The sequence below is a fragment of the Thermobia domestica genome, chromosome 8, assembly GCF_964235325.1.
Source record: "Thermobia domestica chromosome 8, izTheDome1.hap1.1, whole genome shotgun sequence".
NCBI lineage: Eukaryota > Metazoa > Arthropoda > Insecta > Zygentoma > Lepismatidae > Thermobia > Thermobia domestica.
In genome coordinates this window covers 192,577,352-192,599,506 of record NC_137461.1, presented here as the reverse complement: position 1 = coordinate 192,599,506, position 22,155 = coordinate 192,577,352, and the positions used below count along the sequence as shown (strand labels likewise).

Genomic DNA, 22,155 nt, shown 5'->3' with positions numbered 1-22,155 from the left:
TTTCTGTGAATATGTAATATAAATACATAAAGCAAAAAATCTAAATCAAAAAAGCCTGGATTAAACCAAAAAAGCCTGGTTTATACATCCCCCAAAAAACGGGTTTTTGACATTTTCAAAAGCAACCATGGTTCTTGCCAACTCTGCTTACTTTTGTATATAAGAGGTTAAAAAATTCTTATTATATGCATTGGTTAATCCTGTGGAATTGATAATGTAAATATGTTGAAGAAAAATTGTTTGAAATATCTTTTCGAAATTCATAGTTTATTTTCGAGATTTTATATTATTATCAGCATCAACCACTAATTAAATGACTTTTTGTGTTATAGAGAAGCGAAACAAAGTCTGCTTTATCAATTTAAAGCAGAATTTTGAAAAAAGCCCAAAATTTCCCAAGCAAAAAAGCGAAGCAGAAAAAACCGAGTTTTTTTCCAAAAAAGCCGGGTTTTTTCCGAGCCCTTGCATCTCTAAATAATAGATTTTTAGCTCCATTCCGCACTCTCCTCGTTCTTTGATTCCGTAGTGAATATGTAGGATATTTACTGCCAAAATTTTCGTTTAATTTTGGTAGGGCTATTCAAAATTTGGGTTTCTTAGTTTTCCCCCTTTGGCATCCGATGCCATTTTAATGAACTTTTACGTGTTAAAAGTAAGCTGCTTTTAAGGAGCAAATTATAAAATGAACATTTAGTGCTCGTTATTCATGTATGTAATACGAAATTGGGAGTGGCGGAAATTGTTGTAGCCTCACCGGTGTGTGTTGTATTCTGCGCATGATATCCTAGTATTATTTGCATTATTATATTATACGAATTTCTGACAATTTTCATTGTTGTTATCTTTGTTGCGGTCTTTATAAGTGTTTTGTTCCTACTGTAATCATGGCAACGAGAGTTGGTCAATTATCAATGATTCTGTGAATGATATACAGTTCGCTCCTTCGATAGTGACACATTTTGCTTGTTTCCATATATTTGACACTAGCTAAATTATGTATTATATACGAGGTTCATACTGTCTCTGGGAGCCGAGCCCTCAAAGTCTTGGACTCAGGATATTTCTGGTTTCATATAAAGCAATAGATCCAACGCTATTATTTCCTCAATGGTTCCAGTGATTCGAGTTGAAACTCACCTTTGAGCTACTGAATTTCACAAAATTTTACGTACAAGTCAGTTAATATAGCAAGTAATAAAAATGTTACTGAAACTGTCTCTCTCTTAACTCGTTCTCTATTGTCATTGTGCAACTGGTAAACAGAAGTAGTTCGTGCTACTGTGCTGGTGCAGTTACCGCCAGAAGTTACACCAATGTGAAAAACCAAAATATTTTTGTAGACGTGAATTCTGAATTTGAATACAGTTCAATAATAATAATGATAATAAAAACAGATGCAATTGCCAACATTTTGTCTTGAAAAGTGAAGTGGTAATGAAAATATACGTGCCAACTCAGAGCATTGGCCAGTCTAGAAGGGGAAAGTGGCCCTTCAATGAGAAATGTAATTATTTTGTATTATATTTCAACGAGACGAGCCGATAAGAGTATTTTTTCTACGTATAATCTGCTCTCAATCTATTGTTACTGCAAACTAGCTAATATTTTCAAGTGTTATACTTTGCGCACAGTCTGATCCTTTCATCCTTTTCCGGAAGAAGAATGAAGAGGAACTCTTGCGAGCCCGAAATTCTAACTTCCCACACCGAAAATTTCTTTAAGCTTTCATGGCAAGAAAGTTTGTTCCTTGTTTTTATGTTTGTGAATCAAATAATAAACATACAGAGTACACTAAATAGAGCAGGTTGATTTTTTATTTTTATTTATTTATTTTTTTAAAAGATTTATCGGTTTTAATTAACAACCGATCAGTAACACTGTGTAACAAATTTAAACTTTTTTTTTTTTTGTCCTTCAAATGGAATTGTGTGATATTAACTAAATGACAGGTGCTGAATTCATTGGTGAAAACCAAAATGTTCCACCACGTCACGTTTTCGTTGGGCAGACCACAACACATTATACGAAATGTACATATTTACGTATATTTACTATCTAATGTAGGATGGGAAGGCGTATTATACTAACATTAAATTTTGTTGACTTACCCTTTAAAATACTTTCTTTGGTCGCTTACTCTTGTAGACATCATCTGGAATCTCTTTGACAATAGACCAGGAATATTCAGCAAGATACATTCAGTCTATTTTCCACTGTGACAATGTCCCGATAAAACCGTTCTCCGTGATCATCACTTACTACGCCGAAGTTTGGAGGGAAAAACTCAAGATGTGAGTGCAAAAAGTGTAATTTTAATGATATGTTGCATCCCATGAGTTGAAAACTCCACATCATGTCACTAATAATAGCTTCATAATTTTCAGTTTTTACATTTCCAAGAAAACCAGAACGTACCGGTTTAAATGACAGCCAAGCTAATTTCTCAATTTCAGAGAGTTTAGTTTCAGTCTTCATCCTGCAGGACTGTTCAGTCTGTGGACCAATAAATACTCATCCTTAAGTTCGGAGATTTCCCCTTAAGGTGCGTGAAAGCAATACCTTCTCTCTCTAGTGCTTTAACAAAAATCGTCATCAACCCAAGCTTGATATGTAATGATGACAAAAATACATCTTGAGTTTTCTTACGAGATATGTTTCTGGTGCCAGGAATGAAATCTAGTCTTTGAGGCCAGTATTTAAGGACGTAGTGGTTTGCTCTGTCACGGCTGTCCCCCTCACATAAAAAAAAAAAACAATACCTGGGCATCTTTGTTGCATTCCTGTGAGAATATCAATAACTATCAAATCCCCCAACATATGCCATTTGAATTTTTTATATTCAATGAAGTCCAATATCGCACTCATAACTTCATACGTCCTTTGTACGAGCCGCGTATGCTACAGAAACAGATGGACTAACATTTCCAATATGGAGAAGCACTGCCTTCAGACTTAAGTTTCGAGCTCTCAATAAGTGCCACTCGGTGGGATTATGTTCATGTCCTAAAGACTGAAATAACCCATCTACATCTTTGCAATATACAATGTCTCCATTTTCAAGAACTTATCCTCAAAAGACTTTGTCGTTTTATAAACAAACTGACTTTAATATCTTGAGCTAAGAGATTCCAACCTTGAAGCCTGGAGCCCAACTCTTCCGTTTTTCTTTTAGGAAGATTTAAGTCTCGTATAAGATGATTAAGCTCTTCTTGTGTGATCAAGTAAGGTGATGTTGACTGGAATGCAGATGGATGAAAGTCTACACTTTCCCCGTTGCTTAGAACGTCTGAGGTATCATCTTCTGAATCAATAGAGTAATGTCCTGGATCTTTAGGTACTGGAAGATCTTCACTGTGGAGAATTAGTCGAATAGCTCACTTAGAATACTGAATCTGATGTTTAGAGAAAAAGTCCTTTATATCTGTCAAGCAAAAGTAAAGGCAGTACATGATCTATTTGTTCGCGCCAAATGATAGGAACAGCAAATTTCATAGAACTACGTTTTCCTTGTAGCCAATTTCTCGAATTCCTGGAACACTAAGTGCAACATATGTGCGGGGCCCGAGACTTACCCTAGTCTCCAACCCTACAGCTAAAGTATAGTTCATAAGCCTTTTTAACTAAAGGTGTACATTTATTCAAAATTTTCTTGAAACCCAGATGCAAAGCACACTCTACCACAAAAATACCCAACGCGGCAAATCCCTTCACTCCTAACGAAACACCATGAATCAAAAATTATTCAAATGGTAGAACACATGGCAGCAGATTTAGGCAACACAAATCTGAACTCTTTTATTATTAGATATTAATTTGCTACTACCTGAAGTGAAGGTAAAAAGTGAGGAGAAATATGAGAAACTAGTGCTCCCTATTATAACAGAAAAAGATTCGTATGCGGTAGGAAAAAATTGGAGGATGAGGAGAACCCTTCTTTAAAGAGCATAATTATTCCTTTTGTAAAGAAGAAAAATTGTCGCTTGGATGATTTTTAAATGAGAGAATATTTTAAGGTGTACTACGTATGCACCAATTTTTATCTTAAGCATAGTTTTGTTCTCCCCGCTGGTGTACTGGGTAGCACGCGCGCCTTTGGTGCATTGGATCTTGGGTTCGATTCCCGGTAGAAGAACATCGAAGGATACAATGGCTCAGATTCCACCTTAAACTGTAGGATCACGTCTCATATAGCCTCGCTGCTGAAAAAGTACGCTAAAGCACAATTATCAAACAAATCATTAATCATATTTCATCACCACCCGTGAAAAATACGGTATTTCACAGTACATTTCAAACTTTTCAATTTTTCACAAAATTGGTATGTGATACATAAAAACTAATTGCAGATTCGATTTTTTCATGCAAAAATACATAAGAAAAAAACGTTTTCATGTAAAGGACAGATTTCGTGTTGCACAATGTAATTAACCTCTACGGTCCCCTAGTGCTCATTTGAGTACATTCATTTTAATACTACGTAAATATGTGTTGTTTCATTTCAATCGCATCCATACACGTTTTGCTACTCAAGTACTTATTCGAGGACATATTTAGTGCACTATGGGTCTATTGGATGGCAGCATTGAGCACACAGTGTGAGATTCAGAAGAATGGCTGTAGCAGGAGAGGATAGGATTGAAGGTCCTGCCAAATAAACGTGAGTATATTCGTTTATTTACCTTCGGCATGGTTCAAAAAATTATTTTCTTGTAATTTAATATCAACTTCTTGATATAAAGGTATTATTAGTAGTAGGGACGTTCTCTACATTTCAGAACTAAGTAAAAACTACCATGTACTCAAATGAGTACTTTGGTACTTACGTATACATATTATTCCCCTGTACTCATTTGAGTACTTTTCATATTGCTAGATATTTTTTATCTCTCAAAAGCTATTTTAAGTTTTGTTTTGTTTTAGTTACATTTAGAAATAAATATACATTAGATGCTGGATTAAGAAGATGTGTTAAAAGCAGTTGAGATATAAATAATGTAACAAAATAGGGGTGTATTGTAATATTCTCTTTATAACAGTTTTACGTCTATTTATGCTACGGGCGTAAGCCGTAATTGCCGTTACCGACCATAACATCGATTTTATCCTTTCTCTGTTTATGCTTTTAACTTGTTTTCCGATTAAGTAGTGTTAATGAAAGTTTTAACTGCTGGAATATCATGAGAGGTGATCGCTACTATAATTTCTAAATATTTTATATTAAATTGCGCTCTTTCTTTGTTTTAATTTTACCAGGTTTTCTTTGCTTGCGACTAAATTCAAGTAACTTTCTTTTATGGAGTAATGTTCAGCAGTAGCTACTTAAATTCTAAGGAATTGTTCTTAATTTATTTCAGGATCTTATAGAAGAAAAGTACTGTATAATCCTGATCACATTCTACAAATTTAGGTAATGTCTTAGTGACATTTCAATATCAGACGACAATGAGGCCAGCAATAGTGACTTCACAATGAATGAACCCAGCATCAGTACTGTATGAGAGTATGATGCTCAGCAGACTAAGGTGGAATTAGGTTCTATTTCTTATTTTCCAAATGAAGCACCAAAAAGAGACATGATATGAGAACACAGCATGTATGAATTAAATCAATGTGATAGTTAAGGACATTAAGAGTGTTCTCGTTAAAGTTATTTTCGTGATGTAAAATGTACGATTGTTCTAATGAAACATTGACGGAATATGATTATAATAGTATCTTATCTTATAAGGTAATGAAGGTAAATATACAATTAATACATTTTCTTTGTTTCTTATTTTGTTACGATACATCACAACAATATAGCCTACTTTGTTCTAACTTTGTTAACAATATTTTTGTCATTAACATTCGATTTTTCATTTAATATTTGCAAAAGGTCGTTTATGGTATAAAGTGAATTCAACCAAATTCTCAGGAGTAATTATACTCATACTGAATGGATCTTGAATGATGTTAAAAGAAAGAATTCTGTTTGAAAACGAAAGCAAATAAATTTTTATTGATAACTAACTGCTAATATTTGCCTCATTCCTAACAAAAACATTCTTTATTTATTTTTATATTTAGAATAAATACATGTAGTACGCCCCAAAAGTACTCAAATGAGCACATGCCCTCCCTGTGCCCCTGTGGCACTTTTTAATAAGAAATTTCTTTTAATACACCCTAATACATATATTTAACCAGAAAATATTCAGAAATAATTTTTTGGTGCAGTAAAGAAAATTCAGGTCTGTAGAGGTTAAAGGTTAATCACTCACTGTTTGTTTGTGAATAATCCATGCACAGATTATAAAAACGAAAATAAACTTTTTTTTTTTAGAACACAGTTTGCTGATTATGGAAGTTCGATAATAGCCAATAGTTAATTGATATTTGATCAGTTTGACGATGTGAATCACATATTCACACACACACACACATATATATATATATATATATATATATATATATATATATATATATATATATATATATGAAATTCGCAGATTTACATCCCTCGCTCAAAATGGATCCGCCTGTGGTCTCAGTTTCCTGCAAGTGATCTCTAATGATGGCAATATACCAACGAAGGTTATCTTGTGATGGATACACTATTTTAATCTTTATTAATATGAGATTAATCGTATTCTCGTATTTGTACGAATTTTCTTGTTCAGAAATTTATTTTAATTAACAGTTTGAGATATGATGTTTTTGAAGATATTACTATCTTCGTTACAAGGCATTGCTGTCTGTGCTGATTTTGGATTTTGTTAACTGGTAAATTGCATTCTTTAATCTACTTGATATACGACAAATCATGTTGAGTGTGACGGGTTAAAGGGTAAAGACATTTTGAATCAGTATGCAGGAGCGGTAGTACACAATATTAGTACTAAGTGGACTTTGATATGCATCAATGGTTGGACTTGAATCATCCATCAAGTGATTTTGGCACATATATTGAGCATGTACACAGCCTATTTATCTACATCAGATTTGTAACCCTTCTCATTCAAGAAAAGTTAAATGCATTTAGTTTCTCGGGCGTTAGGGTGATAGATCTATGCGTTCACAAATAATGTCAAATTCGACTACATATTATACATTGCTACATACGTGTATTATACTGACCATGCAGAAAGATCGACTGTCTGGGTATTTGGATCCGTTTCTATTTCATGAGTGAGACATTGATACTTTTAGTAGTTACGTTTAACTTTGCTTTCAAACAGCAAGACCTCTTACTGCGGATTGAACCGACTTTCTGCAGAAAGGGAACTACTCCAACCATTTGATCTCAAGTGGCTGTACGAGTAAGATCGTGTATAAAAGGAAAACTAATAATAAAATCAACAATTGCAATCCACTGCTGGACGAAGGTCATTCCGACTTCGTCACAACCATTTATCTTAGGGAATTCTTTTCGTTGTGCTCTGCAGTACTTATTTTCGTCACACCATATTATATAAGAAAGTTTTCTAGATCCCTTCTTTTCTCTCGATATCCAGTCAACTATCGGTTTTGTCCACCGATAATTTCTTTGTGCTATTTGTTTTTCTTTCCACTTTAATACTTTTGTCACAATAATATCATACTTTTATCTTCCTGATCCTTAATTTTTCCTCCATATGTGCGATAATTCCTAGCATATATTACTCCACGCATCTTGTATATTCTACAGATAGTGAGTGTCTGATTTTGTTAGTATTGCCGTCTTTGATCGATATGTCAGAACATTCATTGAAAATTGTACGCTTTACGCACATTTTAATTACGGCCTTTAATGTGAAGATCTTCATTCAGAAGTGCTACCTACATGACGGGTCACGAGACGAGACAGACCTCTTTCAATAGAAATAGCTACTCTTTTCGAGACGAGATAGCCTTAAATATTATTTCGCGGACAGCATTGTTCTGAAAACACCCTGCTTTTAGTTTCCAACCATGGATGTATTTTATCATAGATAGAGATAGGTATTCACCTATTTTCAATGTGATTTCTTCATTTTTAAAAAAGTTGTTGAGCATCACTTTTGTCTTTTTCATATTAATTTTCAACCAGACATTCGTGGTCTTCAAATTTAGCACTTGTTTCTTATGTTGGAGTGTATATTGGATGCACAGAAAACTCATCAGCGAATAGAAAATAGTTCAGGTATTTCTTCTTTATATTTATCCCATTCTTATCACTGGTTTACAGATTGAAATATATTATCAAGTACGTTTGTAAAAAGCTTTGGAGAATAATGCAGTCGCGTATTATCTAGCCAGTTTCTATTCTTAACGTTTGCACAGCCGAATAGTTGTATTCATACTGGCTTGTTTGTACACATAGCTGCATCAGTTTATAACATAAGCCTCTTCAGCATCTCTTGACCCTAACAACCACCAAAGTCATAGCCGGATTGAATGATTTTTCATAATTCATCAGTAATTCATAATCGTTTGACTTATCTATTTTAATACTTCTGTCACTACCTGAATATGATCCGTTGTAGTATAACCACTTTCTAAACGTTCTTTTGGTTAGGTATGGTCTATTTTTTCTAATCGGAACATCAGTGCAGTGTTTTCGTAAACACTTCAGTATTGAGAACCCTATATATGGTTCTCAATATACATAAAGTGAAAAAATCAATTTTTTATACTAATATTCATGATACGTTCGATTTTTAGTTTATATTTCAGTTTTTAAACAGTTTAAAATATCACTTGAGTGTTAAGTACTCAATATGCGTTCATTTTTGCCCTTATCCTAAAAGTGAATATACATTTTATGTTTTGTAGAGGAAGGTTTATAAGATGCACACATGAGCACGCCAATGAAAGATTTTTACTGATTATCATAGGACTTAAAGAGAAAGAAGTGAATGAAAAAAAAGATGGCAACATTGGAAAGGATTGTAATACAAACATCCCTGTAACATTCCATCATCCATATGCACTATCAAAATGAATCCTTCAGGAAATCAGCATGACAACCTTTCAAACTTTACAATAGAGACGTAATGCGTTAGGATAATAATTCTCTGTTATTTTGGGACATCTGAAAGTTATGTAAGGCAAAATAAGCTTCGTGACATTGTCTCATGATATGATCTGCAGATATTATCTTTTGAGGCGACCTGCCATACGACAAGCAGAGACTCAACTAGATATCATACTAACTACTAAACCGAAAAGAATTATTAACAAGCCACAGACAGCTGTACCTAGCTTAAGAACACCACACGATGCGATATATTTTTATCAATCAGTTCCTAAACACTAGCCAAAAATGATTAAATATAGGGACATTAAACGCGTTGATATGGATCAAGATGCACCTGCTATTCCATGATTTCTTGATAGTTAATTTTTTGTATAAGAGATAAATTGAATTTGTTGAATAAATAAATACTGGAATTAATAAACATACCCCTCTAAAAAGGAAGCGGATACACAAACCACCATGACCTTGGATTAATTCCGAAATATTTTATCTGATGAAACAACGTGACTCCTTATATATAAAAATACAAACAGCAGAGACTTATTGACCCTCAAATGCAAATTACCTTATCAAGAATATAAAATAGGTGTATATCAGAAATAAAAAGAGCATAATTTAAGTTTACTAGCGATTTGCTGAATTCCGTCAAAGATCCCAAACAACTTTGAAGCAAATTGATTTTTTTTTTTTTTAAGGTATAGGACTGAAAACCAACCAAACAAACAAAAAAAAAAACCTGGGTTAAACGACCTTAATAAATATTTCTGCAATATTCGTAATTTAGATTTGGACGTAAAAAGAAACCTATTAAATCGAATTAAGCAGAACAAAAATGACACACCTACCATCATTTAGCTTCTCTGATGTCAGTGTAAGTGATTGAGTCAGCAATCTCAGAAATAAAATCAAACGCTAGCGGACCTGATGAAATATCAATTCTTATGATTAAAAAAAAAAACGCCCCCATATGTGACATAATGTGACATAAAACACAAGCATTAGTACAGGTATATTTCCTGAACAATGGAAAGCCGCTTTTGTATAGCCCATAGCGAAACTCTCCTCTCCTACATTGCACTCAGATTATAGATCTGTGAATATAACATCAGGAATATCAGAAATTTTAGAATATATTATTCACGAGCAGATAAGTTTCTTACAAAAAAAATAGTCTACTGAATTCTTTTCAATCTGGATTCAGAAAACACGATAGCACTGCAATAGCTCTAATTAAAGTATCCAATGACATAAGAGAAGCAATTGAAGAAAGAAAAATAAAAGTATGGTATTTTTAGATTTTTCAAAAGCCTTCCAGAGACTTGACTTCTATGTATTATTTGTTCAATCGCAAACAAGTAGCAGTGACAGATGAAGATTCATCTCAATGGATATATTTACAACAAGGGGTGCCACAAGGTACAGTACTTGGTCCTCTTCTATTTATTATATACTTATAATCAAGGGCGGATCCAAGGGGGCTAAGGGGCTATAGCCCCCCTTGACGCTCAGTTTTACACTGGATAAAATGGGTTTCAATTCTGCTTTACACTGGATAAAACTGTAAATTATGGTTTAGCCCCTCCCTTGATCATATCCTGGATCCGCCACTGCTTATAATCTTATTATTATTATTATTATTTTGTATTTTTAATTGAATTTTTAAATGTATTCTCTTTCTAATGTTCTTACCGTACTCGGTAATTTTCTCTTTCCTTTTGTATTTTATTTTTTATTTGTTATTGTTGACAATGTAATTAAGTAGTAGACCAAGTGGAAGATAAGGCACAAGCCTTAACTCAGTCTTCAATAAATTGAAATTGAAAATTGTGTCTTATTTTCTTCTCTTCGTGTAAAAGATAAGTTATAAGATTGTTAGGAGTGTACATGCCATTGTTGTGTGTGTGTCACTGTCAGAAGAAGACAAATAAAAATAGATGCAATCTGCTAGTTTTTCTTTTTATTTTTAACATATCCAAAGGGGTCCTTGACCCCAAAAATTTAAAAAAAAAAATGAATTATTTTGTATCATCGAATTTACTCCCATAAATCTGCATATAAATATGATATATGAAGGTTGGAACTTTAATGGTTGCAACTATTTATTTGCAACATACAAAATAGATACGTGTTACGAAGGTTTTCAGTCCTTCAGTGTAGTTCCCAGCATTGTGTATAACCTGTTGCCAGCGATGTGGAAGTCGTTGGATATATGTAGCAACAGCTGTTGTGTTGATAGTTCTAATGGACCGGTCTATTGCCTGAAGAATGTCTTGAACTGTTCTGAGACGAATATCACAAAGAGGTTTCTTCATCTTAGAAATAAAATCGAAGTCACAAGGGATTAAGTCTGGGGAGTAGAATAGATAGTACAGCATTTGGCACCCCTCTCGATCGAACAAATCAGTCACATCTTGCGCTGTATGGATCCAACATAAAAGTGATAGAAATCCTGGCATATTATGCCTAATTGAGGAAAAGTGTTGGAGTTTACCTGTTACTTAATCAATCAGCAGAATTTAAAAATAAAAAACGATGTCGAAATCCAATAGAAAGTATTCCAATATATACATATATAATAATCTTCCTTGTCTTATCGATTGGTGTGCTTCCAATCTTCTTCCAGAGACCAATGTCCCCTTGAAAAAGAACTGGTGGCGACGATCGTTGTCATATTTTCTCTCTATCGCACTAGTTTCTGAGAAAGACATTTTTCATACCATGTCACTCCTCGAATGATTAACTGTAGATTTTGAGAATTACAACTTTTTCTCAAGAAACTTTAGATACGGAGAAGATACTTAGATCGCTATTTTTATCCTAACAACATATTGGCGTGGAAAACATTCGAGCATCGACGAATTCACCAACGTTTGTGAAAACTCAAAATACTTATTGAAAACTTAATAAGAAAACATAATCATATATTGAAGTACTATGTGATTCACAATTATAGTAATAATAATAATAATAATAATAATAATAATAATAATAATAATATAGAGTGTAAAATTCTGTAGAGTTGAAATTTTCTGACACACATTCTTAATCGTCAGTATTATAGAAGCCACATGTAATAATATCAACTGTGTAATAAGAACAGAGCTGTATTGGTTAAGAACATAAGCGTGCAATAATGGGTTAGTACAGGAACGTGTAGACATCATCGAGATCGACGTATACGAGTCGCTTATTGCTGGAGTTAATAGAGAACAAGGTGGATCAATTCAAGTGCTCTTTATTAATTCATATTGGATGGTAAGTGTCACTAAATGAAACCATGGAAATCCTAATGAATAGAACATGTTGAGAGAGTGTCGAGGATGAAACTACTATTAATAGATTTGCGGGAAGAGAAATTTACAAGTTACCTATACCATATTACAAACGTTACATGTTAATAAATTATAGTAAAGGATACGAGGCTTGTAACTTGACTGATAAACTTGCAGAAGAATAAGCATCTCTTGAAAATTTCTGTGCATAAAATGCATCAAATAAGATGTATAATGCATTAAGATTTATTGACATCTTTTGATCTTATGACAGAAATACTTACAATCGTATCATTAACACTCGCAGCTGGTCTCGTGGTTAGTGTGCGTGCACAGGTCCCTGGTCCAATTTCTGGTGGGAGGGCATTAAAAAATTGAATAGGTTACGATCATCGCATATAGCCTCAGTAATAGTGTCCTCTGTCATTATTTGCTCGTTACTACAGATGTTCTTATTATTGATAATTCTCAAGATAATTGCAGAAAAAGAAAAAAGAAAGAAAAGGAAAAGAATTACCCAACCACTCCCAAAAGAAAAAAGAAGAAAAAATTAAGGGTACTTTTTCAGGATATACTAAGGACGTCAAACCAAAGGTCTCTACAAAACTTCAGCTTGTTCGGAATTATTTTCAAGTTAGTCTAATTTTACTAAATATATTTTCCAACTAGTTCTAAAAAATATCCTTTGAGTATTCTCTTCAGTGTTTCGAAAAGTGTTGCAAATATGTATATTGCCAACAGAAATGCATGCTACTGCGCAGTGCCGTATTAGTGGTTTTGTTTCGGGGGGGAGGCTCTGCTAACTTTATTCGTGGACATGTGAAAATTCTGCAAGATATTTAGTTTAAAATAGTAAATAAAATTTCAGGGAGGGAACTTAATCTTGGAAGTCCCCGTTAAACACGCCACTGCTGCTGCGGTAAAATTCAAGTAATTTCATTCTGAGTTTTCGAACAATTCTTACTTATTTTTTTAAAAATAAATAAACGAATAAAAGATTCAACGTACATACCTGTGTATTACTTCATTATTCCGGCAACCCCCACATTATCATTCGCGTTTCTTTCAATTGGAGTACAGAGTGAATCAAAAGTTCCTTACCACTCGGTATAAAATGAAAAGGATTTGAGTTGGCTATAAATGGCCATGATAGAGACATATAAAGCTAAGAGAAAAACAGTTTGATATAGCTCGAAGAGGTAGCCTCCATCTTGAATTCGACTTTAAAATTTTAAATGGGAGCGGGTTCGTGCGATACATGAAAGAGGGCTCAAATTTGAAAAGAAATGTAATGGTGACAGTTTCGTTAACCTAACTTCATTCCGTAGAAAGTTATGAACATAATTTATAAAATGTGCTCAATGTATTGGCTTTGCTCCTGTAGAAATATATACCTACTGTCAAGCATCTCTCCCAGTCACGAACTACTATACGTTGTGTAACATTGCAAGTGTCATATCACCATAAACAGCAACAATGCATTATCGCAAATGCTCATAGTCTCCGATTTTTACAGCAAACACCATTTCTTAAGTTATTCTGAACGGTAGAAGTCCAATTGTATCAGGTCTAGGCAGGCACGTATTTATATATTGTACGCCCCTGTGCTCTAAATAATTTGCCGCCTTCCGCACAAAATTTACCCCCTCCTCCATCGAAAACGACCATTATAAGAGTTGAATTCATAGTTTTTGAGGTCGCTGAGATGAATAGTGACAGTTTTAATCCAATTCAACTTCAAGATCATACTCCACTCTCCAGGGAGGGAGGAGGGATTTTAAAAGTAATCGAAAACGACAGATATTAGTGTAGAAGTCATAATTTTGGAGGTTGCTGAGTATAAAAAGTGTCAGTGTTCATGATGCTCAAGTTCATCCTCACTCCTTTGGGTGGGGTGGAAGAGGATGACTTTTTAAAAATAATCGGATAAGCTGGCTAATTAGTAACTACTGTAATTAGAGCTCACTCCAAGTTGACGTTTGAGTGCGGATTCACCAAATCTGAGATTTAAGTAGCTAAAAATAGCGTTTGAACCCCTGTGTTTCGAGAAAATTAGCTCAAATTTCGAACTCAACCATCAATTTCCAGTGTGTAATCTTCATATCGAAGATGTAAATAGAGAAAAATATCTACGAATTTTGTACACTCTTGAACACCTTTTTAAATTTCGAGAAAACTGGCCTTAAACCTACCAATTCTACCATAAGAAATCCGTCAACTTGGAGTGTCTGATATAATCAGACACATAATTAGCGGATATGATTGTACATGCCCCGTAGAATTTTGTACATCTCAGGTAGAATTTTGTACACCATTCAAATAATTTTGTACACCCCTGTGTTTCGAGAAAATTAGCTGCAAAATTTCCAACTCAACCATCAACTTGGAGAGCAGAATCATCATGTCGAAGACTTAAGTACATAAAAATAATCTACGAATTTTGTACACTTTACTACACCTTTTAAAATGTTGTACACCCCTGTATTTCGAGAAAACTGACCTTAAACTTACGGATTCTACCATACCCAAACCATTAAGTTGGAGTGCTAATTTTGAAGTTTTGGAGCTAATTTTCTCGAATCACAAGTGTGTACAAAATTATTTGAATGGTGTACAAAATTCTACGGGACATGTACAATCAAATCCGTTAATTATATGTCTGATATTGCTAATTGGCACTCCAAGTTGATGACTTGCTTAAGGTAGAATCCGTAATTTTAAGGCAATTTTCTCGAAAAACAGGGGTTTACAAATTTTTTTAAAAGATGTACAAGAGTGTACAAAATTCGTAGATTATTGTTGTCTACTTAAGTCTTCGATACGAATACTCCGCGCTCCAAGTTGATGGTTGAGTTCGAAATTTTGGATCTAACTTTCTCCAAACGCAGGGGTGTACAAAGTTATTTAAATGGTATACAAAATTCTACGAGAAGTGTACAAAATTCTACGGGTCATATCCAATCATATTCGCTAATTATATGTCTAATATTACTAATCGGTACTTCATGTAGACGGTTCGCTTATGGCAGAAACTGTAAGATTATTTCGAGAAAATTGGTCTTACAGAGGTGCACAATATAAAAAAAAAGATGTAGAAAAGTGTACAAAAATTCGTAGATTATTTTTGTGTTCTTAAATATTCGATATGATGGTTCCGCACACCAAGTTGATGGTTGAGTTAGAAATTTTGGGGCTTATTTTCTCGAAACGCAGGGGTGTACAAAATTGTACAAAATTAGCAGATTATTTTTAGCTATTTAAATCTCGAATCTGGTGATTCCGCGCTGAAACGTCAACCTGGAGTGCGCAATTTTGATCGGAAATTTCTGGAAACACAAGGGTGTACAAATATTTTTAAAACATAAAAAAGTACAAAATGTGTACAAAATTATGAACATGTTTAATGTGTGATTTGCCTATTCTGCACTCCAAGTTGACGGACCTTAAATTTACCTTTTCAACACGTAACACTATTTTTCAGATGAAACATTTATTATTATTATTATTTAATGTAGGCTGGATGTGTTGCATTCAATTGACATATATCAAGGTTGGAATGCAGTCTGTTGCAAAATGTAACCTTGGTATACGAACAACAGCCATTTGCCTTTATTTTTCGTAATTTGTGATACAATAGAGAGGAACTGTAAGTCTCGTGTATTTTGAGACCTAAATTATGTCCAAGTTAAACTTAGGAAGCCATTATTTCCACAAACAATTATTTACAGCAAGTTACGTTTATCGGTGTTATTGCTGGTTCCTTCCTGTTCTGCCTAATGACCCTCTAGCACTTTGTAATACAATTTTTATCTAATTTTATCTTCAGGTAGAACAGAAATTCCTATTCTGCCTAGTTCTCGCAAAAGGGATATTTAAATTTGAGGGGAATTTATTAGTACCTATTTTCCCTTGAGTTTCAAATGCCATTCCAGAACCCTTTAAATTAAATTTTCTGAAATGGGAATATATATACTGTAATTCATTACGAAAAAACGTCATGCAGTCATGTTCAAAAACTTTACTTCCCATAAGCTCTATCTTTAACATAAACCTCCCGTGGAAGAACACCCTCAAAACTGTTCATTGTAACATAAGTTTTGTAGTAAAAACAATCTTAATGAGTCGTATAGTATGGTGCAGTACCTATAGTGTGCTATGAGTGTAAGATCAAAAATCTAAACTTTGCTTTATTTCAAATTCTACTATATTATCGTATACCAACTCATATTCAGTAAGATTTTTCTCATGGCTTATGTCTCTCATTTTATTCATTTTATGACCATTAAGTAGAAAACTATAGCATAACAAAGCTTTTTCTTATATATGACTATCAACAAAAAGGTAAATTCCATTGAAATGCAACTAAATTTGCATGTACTTTATTATGGAAAGCCACTTAAAAAGTAATGGGCCTACTATTTATAAAATAGCTCCGATTAAATAATATAATATAAATAATTCAATTTTCGTAGCTTTTGGCAGCTAGTACAACTGAAACTGAGGCCTATAATGCCTCTTTATGTGAAATAAGCAACTTAGGTTTCAATATGGAAAAATGATTGGCCAATTACGATCAAGAATTAGTTTATATCTAGTTTCGGCTAATCAGAAGCAAGTATTTGTTGCTGTTTAGAGCTACTTCGGCGAGTAAACTGAATGTCAACGAACTCTTGCATGCAATAGGCCAGATATTCCTCCACATTTTAAATTAGAACTGTTCTATAAATTACGTAGAATTATCTAGTGGCTTTCCACTATGACATGTACGCCATATTTACTTTGATTTTCAAACATAATTTACTGTCTTTGGTGTTAGTAACGTAAGGGAAATATTTATAGCCCATTATAGGTACTGCTTTTACTTGAAAGCTAACGTTACAACTAATAGTTTAGCGAGTGGTTTTCCTCGAGACAAACGTATTTCTTCAAGTTCGATACTTTAATACTCCTTGATTATGCCGGGATTATGCCGGCTAGGCTAAAGGAGACGGTGATAATGAGATATTAAAGAAATTGTGGAATGAAGAAAGTGGGAGGAAACGGGAGAACCCCGAGGAAACCCACGCACACGGTGTTTGTCCACCACAAAGTTCACTTGGCGGGGGCTGGGATCGAACACGAAGAAAGAAGAATGTTACATTTCAACTCTGAGTAACTTAATTAGTTACTAAGAAAACAAACTTGCATCAAAGAAAACAAAAGATACAAATATGTCTACAAGTTTCATTTCAATATCGTGAACAGACATTCCACCAATCGGAGATAAGGATTTGTTTACATTTTCCAATTTTGTACAATCACAAACAAGCTTATGTTTACATCTTTCAAATGGAGATTCTTTTACTGTTGAGAAGTATGTTTTTTCTCGATGGTAAAATATTACATATTATAACACTTAAATTCCACACAACTGAAGAGTTTTTGTATACAGCACCTTACTATGCTTATAGTAATTATTATTTAGATTACGGACAGAGATCCGGAAATTAACCATACAATAAAAGAATGGTTGTCCGTAATTGCTTATATCATATAATATGCAACCTAATCTGTTAGGTTCTATTGTTCCAATTTTGATACTGACCTCATTAGTGCCTTGAGAAAAAGTTAATAAAAAGAGCGCCCCGTACAAAACTCCGGTGCCTACATCACGCAATGATTTAATAGGTAGAGTCTAAATGATGGTCCGGGCGACTTTTCCCTTCACCAATTTTTATTACAAAGTAAAATAAATACATATGTCTTTGATTTAGTGTCTCTTCTTTAGTGACCAACTGAAGGAATATCGGTGTTTTGCCGGGTGCCCCTTCCACTCATGGCAGTTTCCAGAACACTTAGCAGGTTGTAGGTGAGATTGGGATAACCCTCTCAGCTCACGGCAGCCTTGCAAGGTTTTCAGTTGAAGATGGGATCCCTAGTCCAGTGCGACATATGGTAAAGGAAGAGGTGTGCTCCTAGTCCACTGCGACATAGGAAGGTAATGGTTAAGCGATCAGTTGGTCGACTGATACCAGGTCCCTCGGTGGTTGGGCTTTTATCTGTCCTCTACGGGTCCTTTCGTGAGATCCGTCTTCTTTTGGCGTTCCTCGGTGTCTTCCGTGTCGGATTCTTGTCTGCTACACTATTTACAATCAATAACACGTGTTGTGTTGACATATGCTTTTGTCATGATGTTGGGAGCCCTACAATATATTCTTGTTACTATTATTTTTAATATTTCAACTTCTGTACGAGGAAATGTTAATTGAATTACTTTAATATCAAAAGTCATTTTTTAATATAAATTTTCTTCTTATTTTAAAGAATTTTCCGTCATGGGAAAGTATCATTCCACTTTTTCGTAAGGGTAGTTATAATAGAACCTTTAACTATGTTACTGTTCAGTTAGTTGCAATTTGGTTACGCGATATCCTCGCAACCAGAAGGATAAGATCTCGCTGAAATTGTAAACGGCCAACTGATATCGCGTAGATATACTCGTAGTAAAATAATAGTGGCCTATGATTGCTAATTTAATTTCAGAGAAGCTGAAACGATATAAGAAAATCAAGAGGTCTTGAAAGCAACTGGAATTGTAGGGAAAATAATTAGTATTAAATTTCCCGTAAATCTAAATATCCCTTTTTGCGTTAATTAGGCAGAACAATAATTCCTGTTGTGCCTAATGCTAATATTAGATCAAAAATGCGTTACAAAGAGCTGGAGGGTCATTAGGCAGAACAGGAATTAGGCATAACAGGAAGACACCGTTATTGCTGTAGCTAAAAATGGCATTTCTTCGAGTAATGAGAATAAAATTAATCAAAACGTACTGAATGTTCGAATGATTTTAACAGGCTAGTACAGTCAGAAACAATATTAAGTATAGATTGGAGCTATCATTTCTTATGCCTCCAACCTATACTTAGGCTAATATTGTTTCTGATTGTACATGCTACCTTTTCGTATTTTTCTTGTTACAACTTTGCAACAAATAGATGAATTTCAGTACCGTAGTTTCTTTCTGTTCCTGTTTTTCCGGGATTAAGAGAACGCAGATCTTTATTACATACCAGTTGCATCAGTACTTCCGAAGTCAGTAATCAATAACAAGTATACGGGAGAGAGATGCATTTCTGCTGCTGACTGTACAACTTGTTTTTGATTGTCTTACACCAATGTATAGAAGTAGTGATGATTTCATTGAACATGATGTATATAAATGTCAACAAGGAAATATATAAGACAGGAAGCATGTGTGTGCGGGAAGTATTTCTTTTTAAATGCACTTCGGTAAACAAATAGAATTCACTTATGCATCTACAAATAACATGAAACACTGAATAATGAGATTAAACTTACAGTATGCCTTTCAGTCTGCTGTTTAGCCAGTTGTAACTTCGTTGTTTCCATGAGGATGTAATTAAACGTGAGACATCACTTCGAGGAATCTAAGCTGACACACTTACTTTCTTAACCGTAAGATATTTTTCTTTGTTACTACTGTTGCTAGTTTGAAAGTAACTTAATTTCGTCCTTGTAATTTTATACGGTTCAGTAGGGGAGACTGGGCAAATGGCTCCACAGCTTTAGTACAAGGGAGCTCGTAAAATAGTACAACCGAAATATACCACGAAACAGCACACACAGAACAAGAAGGAAAAAGCCATACCCAACATTGGTTTATTCAAAGTTGGCAGCTACGATCTTTGAAGTTTTGGTGAATCCAAATTCCTAAGGAATAGTAATACGTATATATATCAACTGAAAATTGAGTTGATTCAACTGAAATGCGGTATAATCATCTATATATTAATAGTGGTGTCTGTGAACAAAAAACTTCAGATCCAAATTGAAAGTGACTATGTTTGTGATCTTAATCTCTTGAACCACCCGACCGATCTCGATCAAATTTTTGACGTAGATACAGTTCTGGCCTGGGAGTGTTTTTAGCTATTCACTTTGACTGTAGAATTTGGAGGAGGAGGGGGGAGAATAAAAAAATAAATACAACTTAACTCTTGAACCAAACGACCAATCTCGATCAAATTTTCAACATACATGACGTTCGTGCCTGGGATAGATTTTACCATTTCACTTTGACGGAATAACTTAGGGGATGGGGAGGAAAGGGAGATATACAAAAATTAATAAACAAAAATAAAAGGACCATGTTCGTGAGTTAATAACTCTTGAACCACCCGACCGATCTCGATCAAACTTTCAACATAGATAAGGTTTGGACCTGGGATACTTTCGTCAGTTTACTTTGACGATACAATGTAGGGGAGGGGAAGGGGGACATATATGTAAAAATAAAAGTGTTTTTGTGACTATCACGTTTAAACCACCGAACCGATCTTAATCAAATTACCAACAAAGATGAGGTTCGGACCTGGGGTGGTTTTTGTCATATTCTTTTGACTGTAGGACTTAGCGTAGAAGGGGAGGGGAGAGAGAGATAAAAAAATAAAACTTAATAACTCTTGAACCACCTGACCGATCTCTATCAATTTTTCAACTTAGATGACGTTCGAGCTTTAAAGTTTTAGTATTTTCACTAGTGATGAGCAAATGCAAGACCAAGAGCAAGACCCGGGTGGTCTTGCACTGGGATCCTTGGTGTTAGTCTTGGTCTTGGTCTTGCATGCAAGAGTCTTGCAAGTCTTGCTTTTAAGAAATCTTATGATTTTCATAGGTAAATTTTACTCTGGATATAAGGAATAATAAATTCTACAACGCGCCAATAGTAACGGAAATACAATGTATGTTTCTAAATGTAATAGAGTTTACTTTCGTGTATGACGGTAGTGTACAACATAGGCGATGACCTTTATTTTATTTTATTTTATTTTCAATGAGTGACCACGCTTTACTATAAATACATATAAGATAAATCACAACGTCCCGCAATCTTTTTTATATTTTTAACAGATCCGATACTCCACTGGTTCCCAAACTGGGATGGCTACCCCTGAGACGCATGAAAGAAAATCAAGACAGCACAGATTACTGAAATACCATGAATAGCAAAATTACTTTTACCCTCTAAAGGCGTCAGATTTCTTTCTTTTTTTTTCAACCACGATTAGTTAATCCTTGTATCGAACAAACTTCCAACTAAACGTTGAAATTTTGTTTTACTGATTCTAATATGTACTATATTGGGCATAAACATGGACATGACGCAAAAGAGATTAAAAAATGGAGGTTTTCGAAACGTGGGAATGGAGAAAAAAGGAGATAATTAGCTGAGTTGGACGGAAAACGAATGAGAAGGTATTAGAAATATCAGCAGTAGGGGAGAAAAGAAGAATTTTGATGTAATTAAGAGGGGGAAGAGGAACTGGTTGGGACATTGGCGGAGAAGGAACTGTATTATGAGGAACGTGCTAGAGTGTATGGTGGAAGGTAAAAGAGGGAGGGGAGGAGACTAGTTGAAGGAAGGTATTAAAACAAAATTGCTACTTCAAGACGAAGAGACTAGCTGAGGACCACCGTACACCGAAGCTTCTTAGTTGCAGCAAGTGACCTGCCAATAATAGCAGAAAAGTTATGATGATATGTTTAGCAATGTTGGTCAAAAACAGAAAGAGAGAAAATTAGAATAATAATGATTATAATCAAACCTCTTAATATTTTAGAATAATTTTAGTGAAAACTGAAAACGACTTAACTGCATATGTCTTAAATATACAAAATAACGGCATCAAACTCTTGTTATTAGAAATAACTGTACAAAATCACTCTCACTTGAGAATATGGATTATTTATTGTTGTATAATGTTATATCACTTAATCCTCGATGTGTCGTATACCCAAGGAGGCTAAAAGTTATATTGATAAACAATTATTCAACGTATAAGCATCCGCCCATGAAATCAAGATTGCGGTCACATGCACTAAAGTTTTTGTCAATGTCATGAA

General features: G+C 34.3%; 1 protein-coding gene across 3 annotated transcripts in view; it reads left to right on the top strand.

Annotated features, from left to right (window-relative positions):
- LOC145693395 (uncharacterized) overlaps window positions 1-22,155 on the top strand; it is a 398,952-nt gene that overhangs the window by 196,790 nt on the left and 180,007 nt on the right. The window lies entirely within an intron of this gene.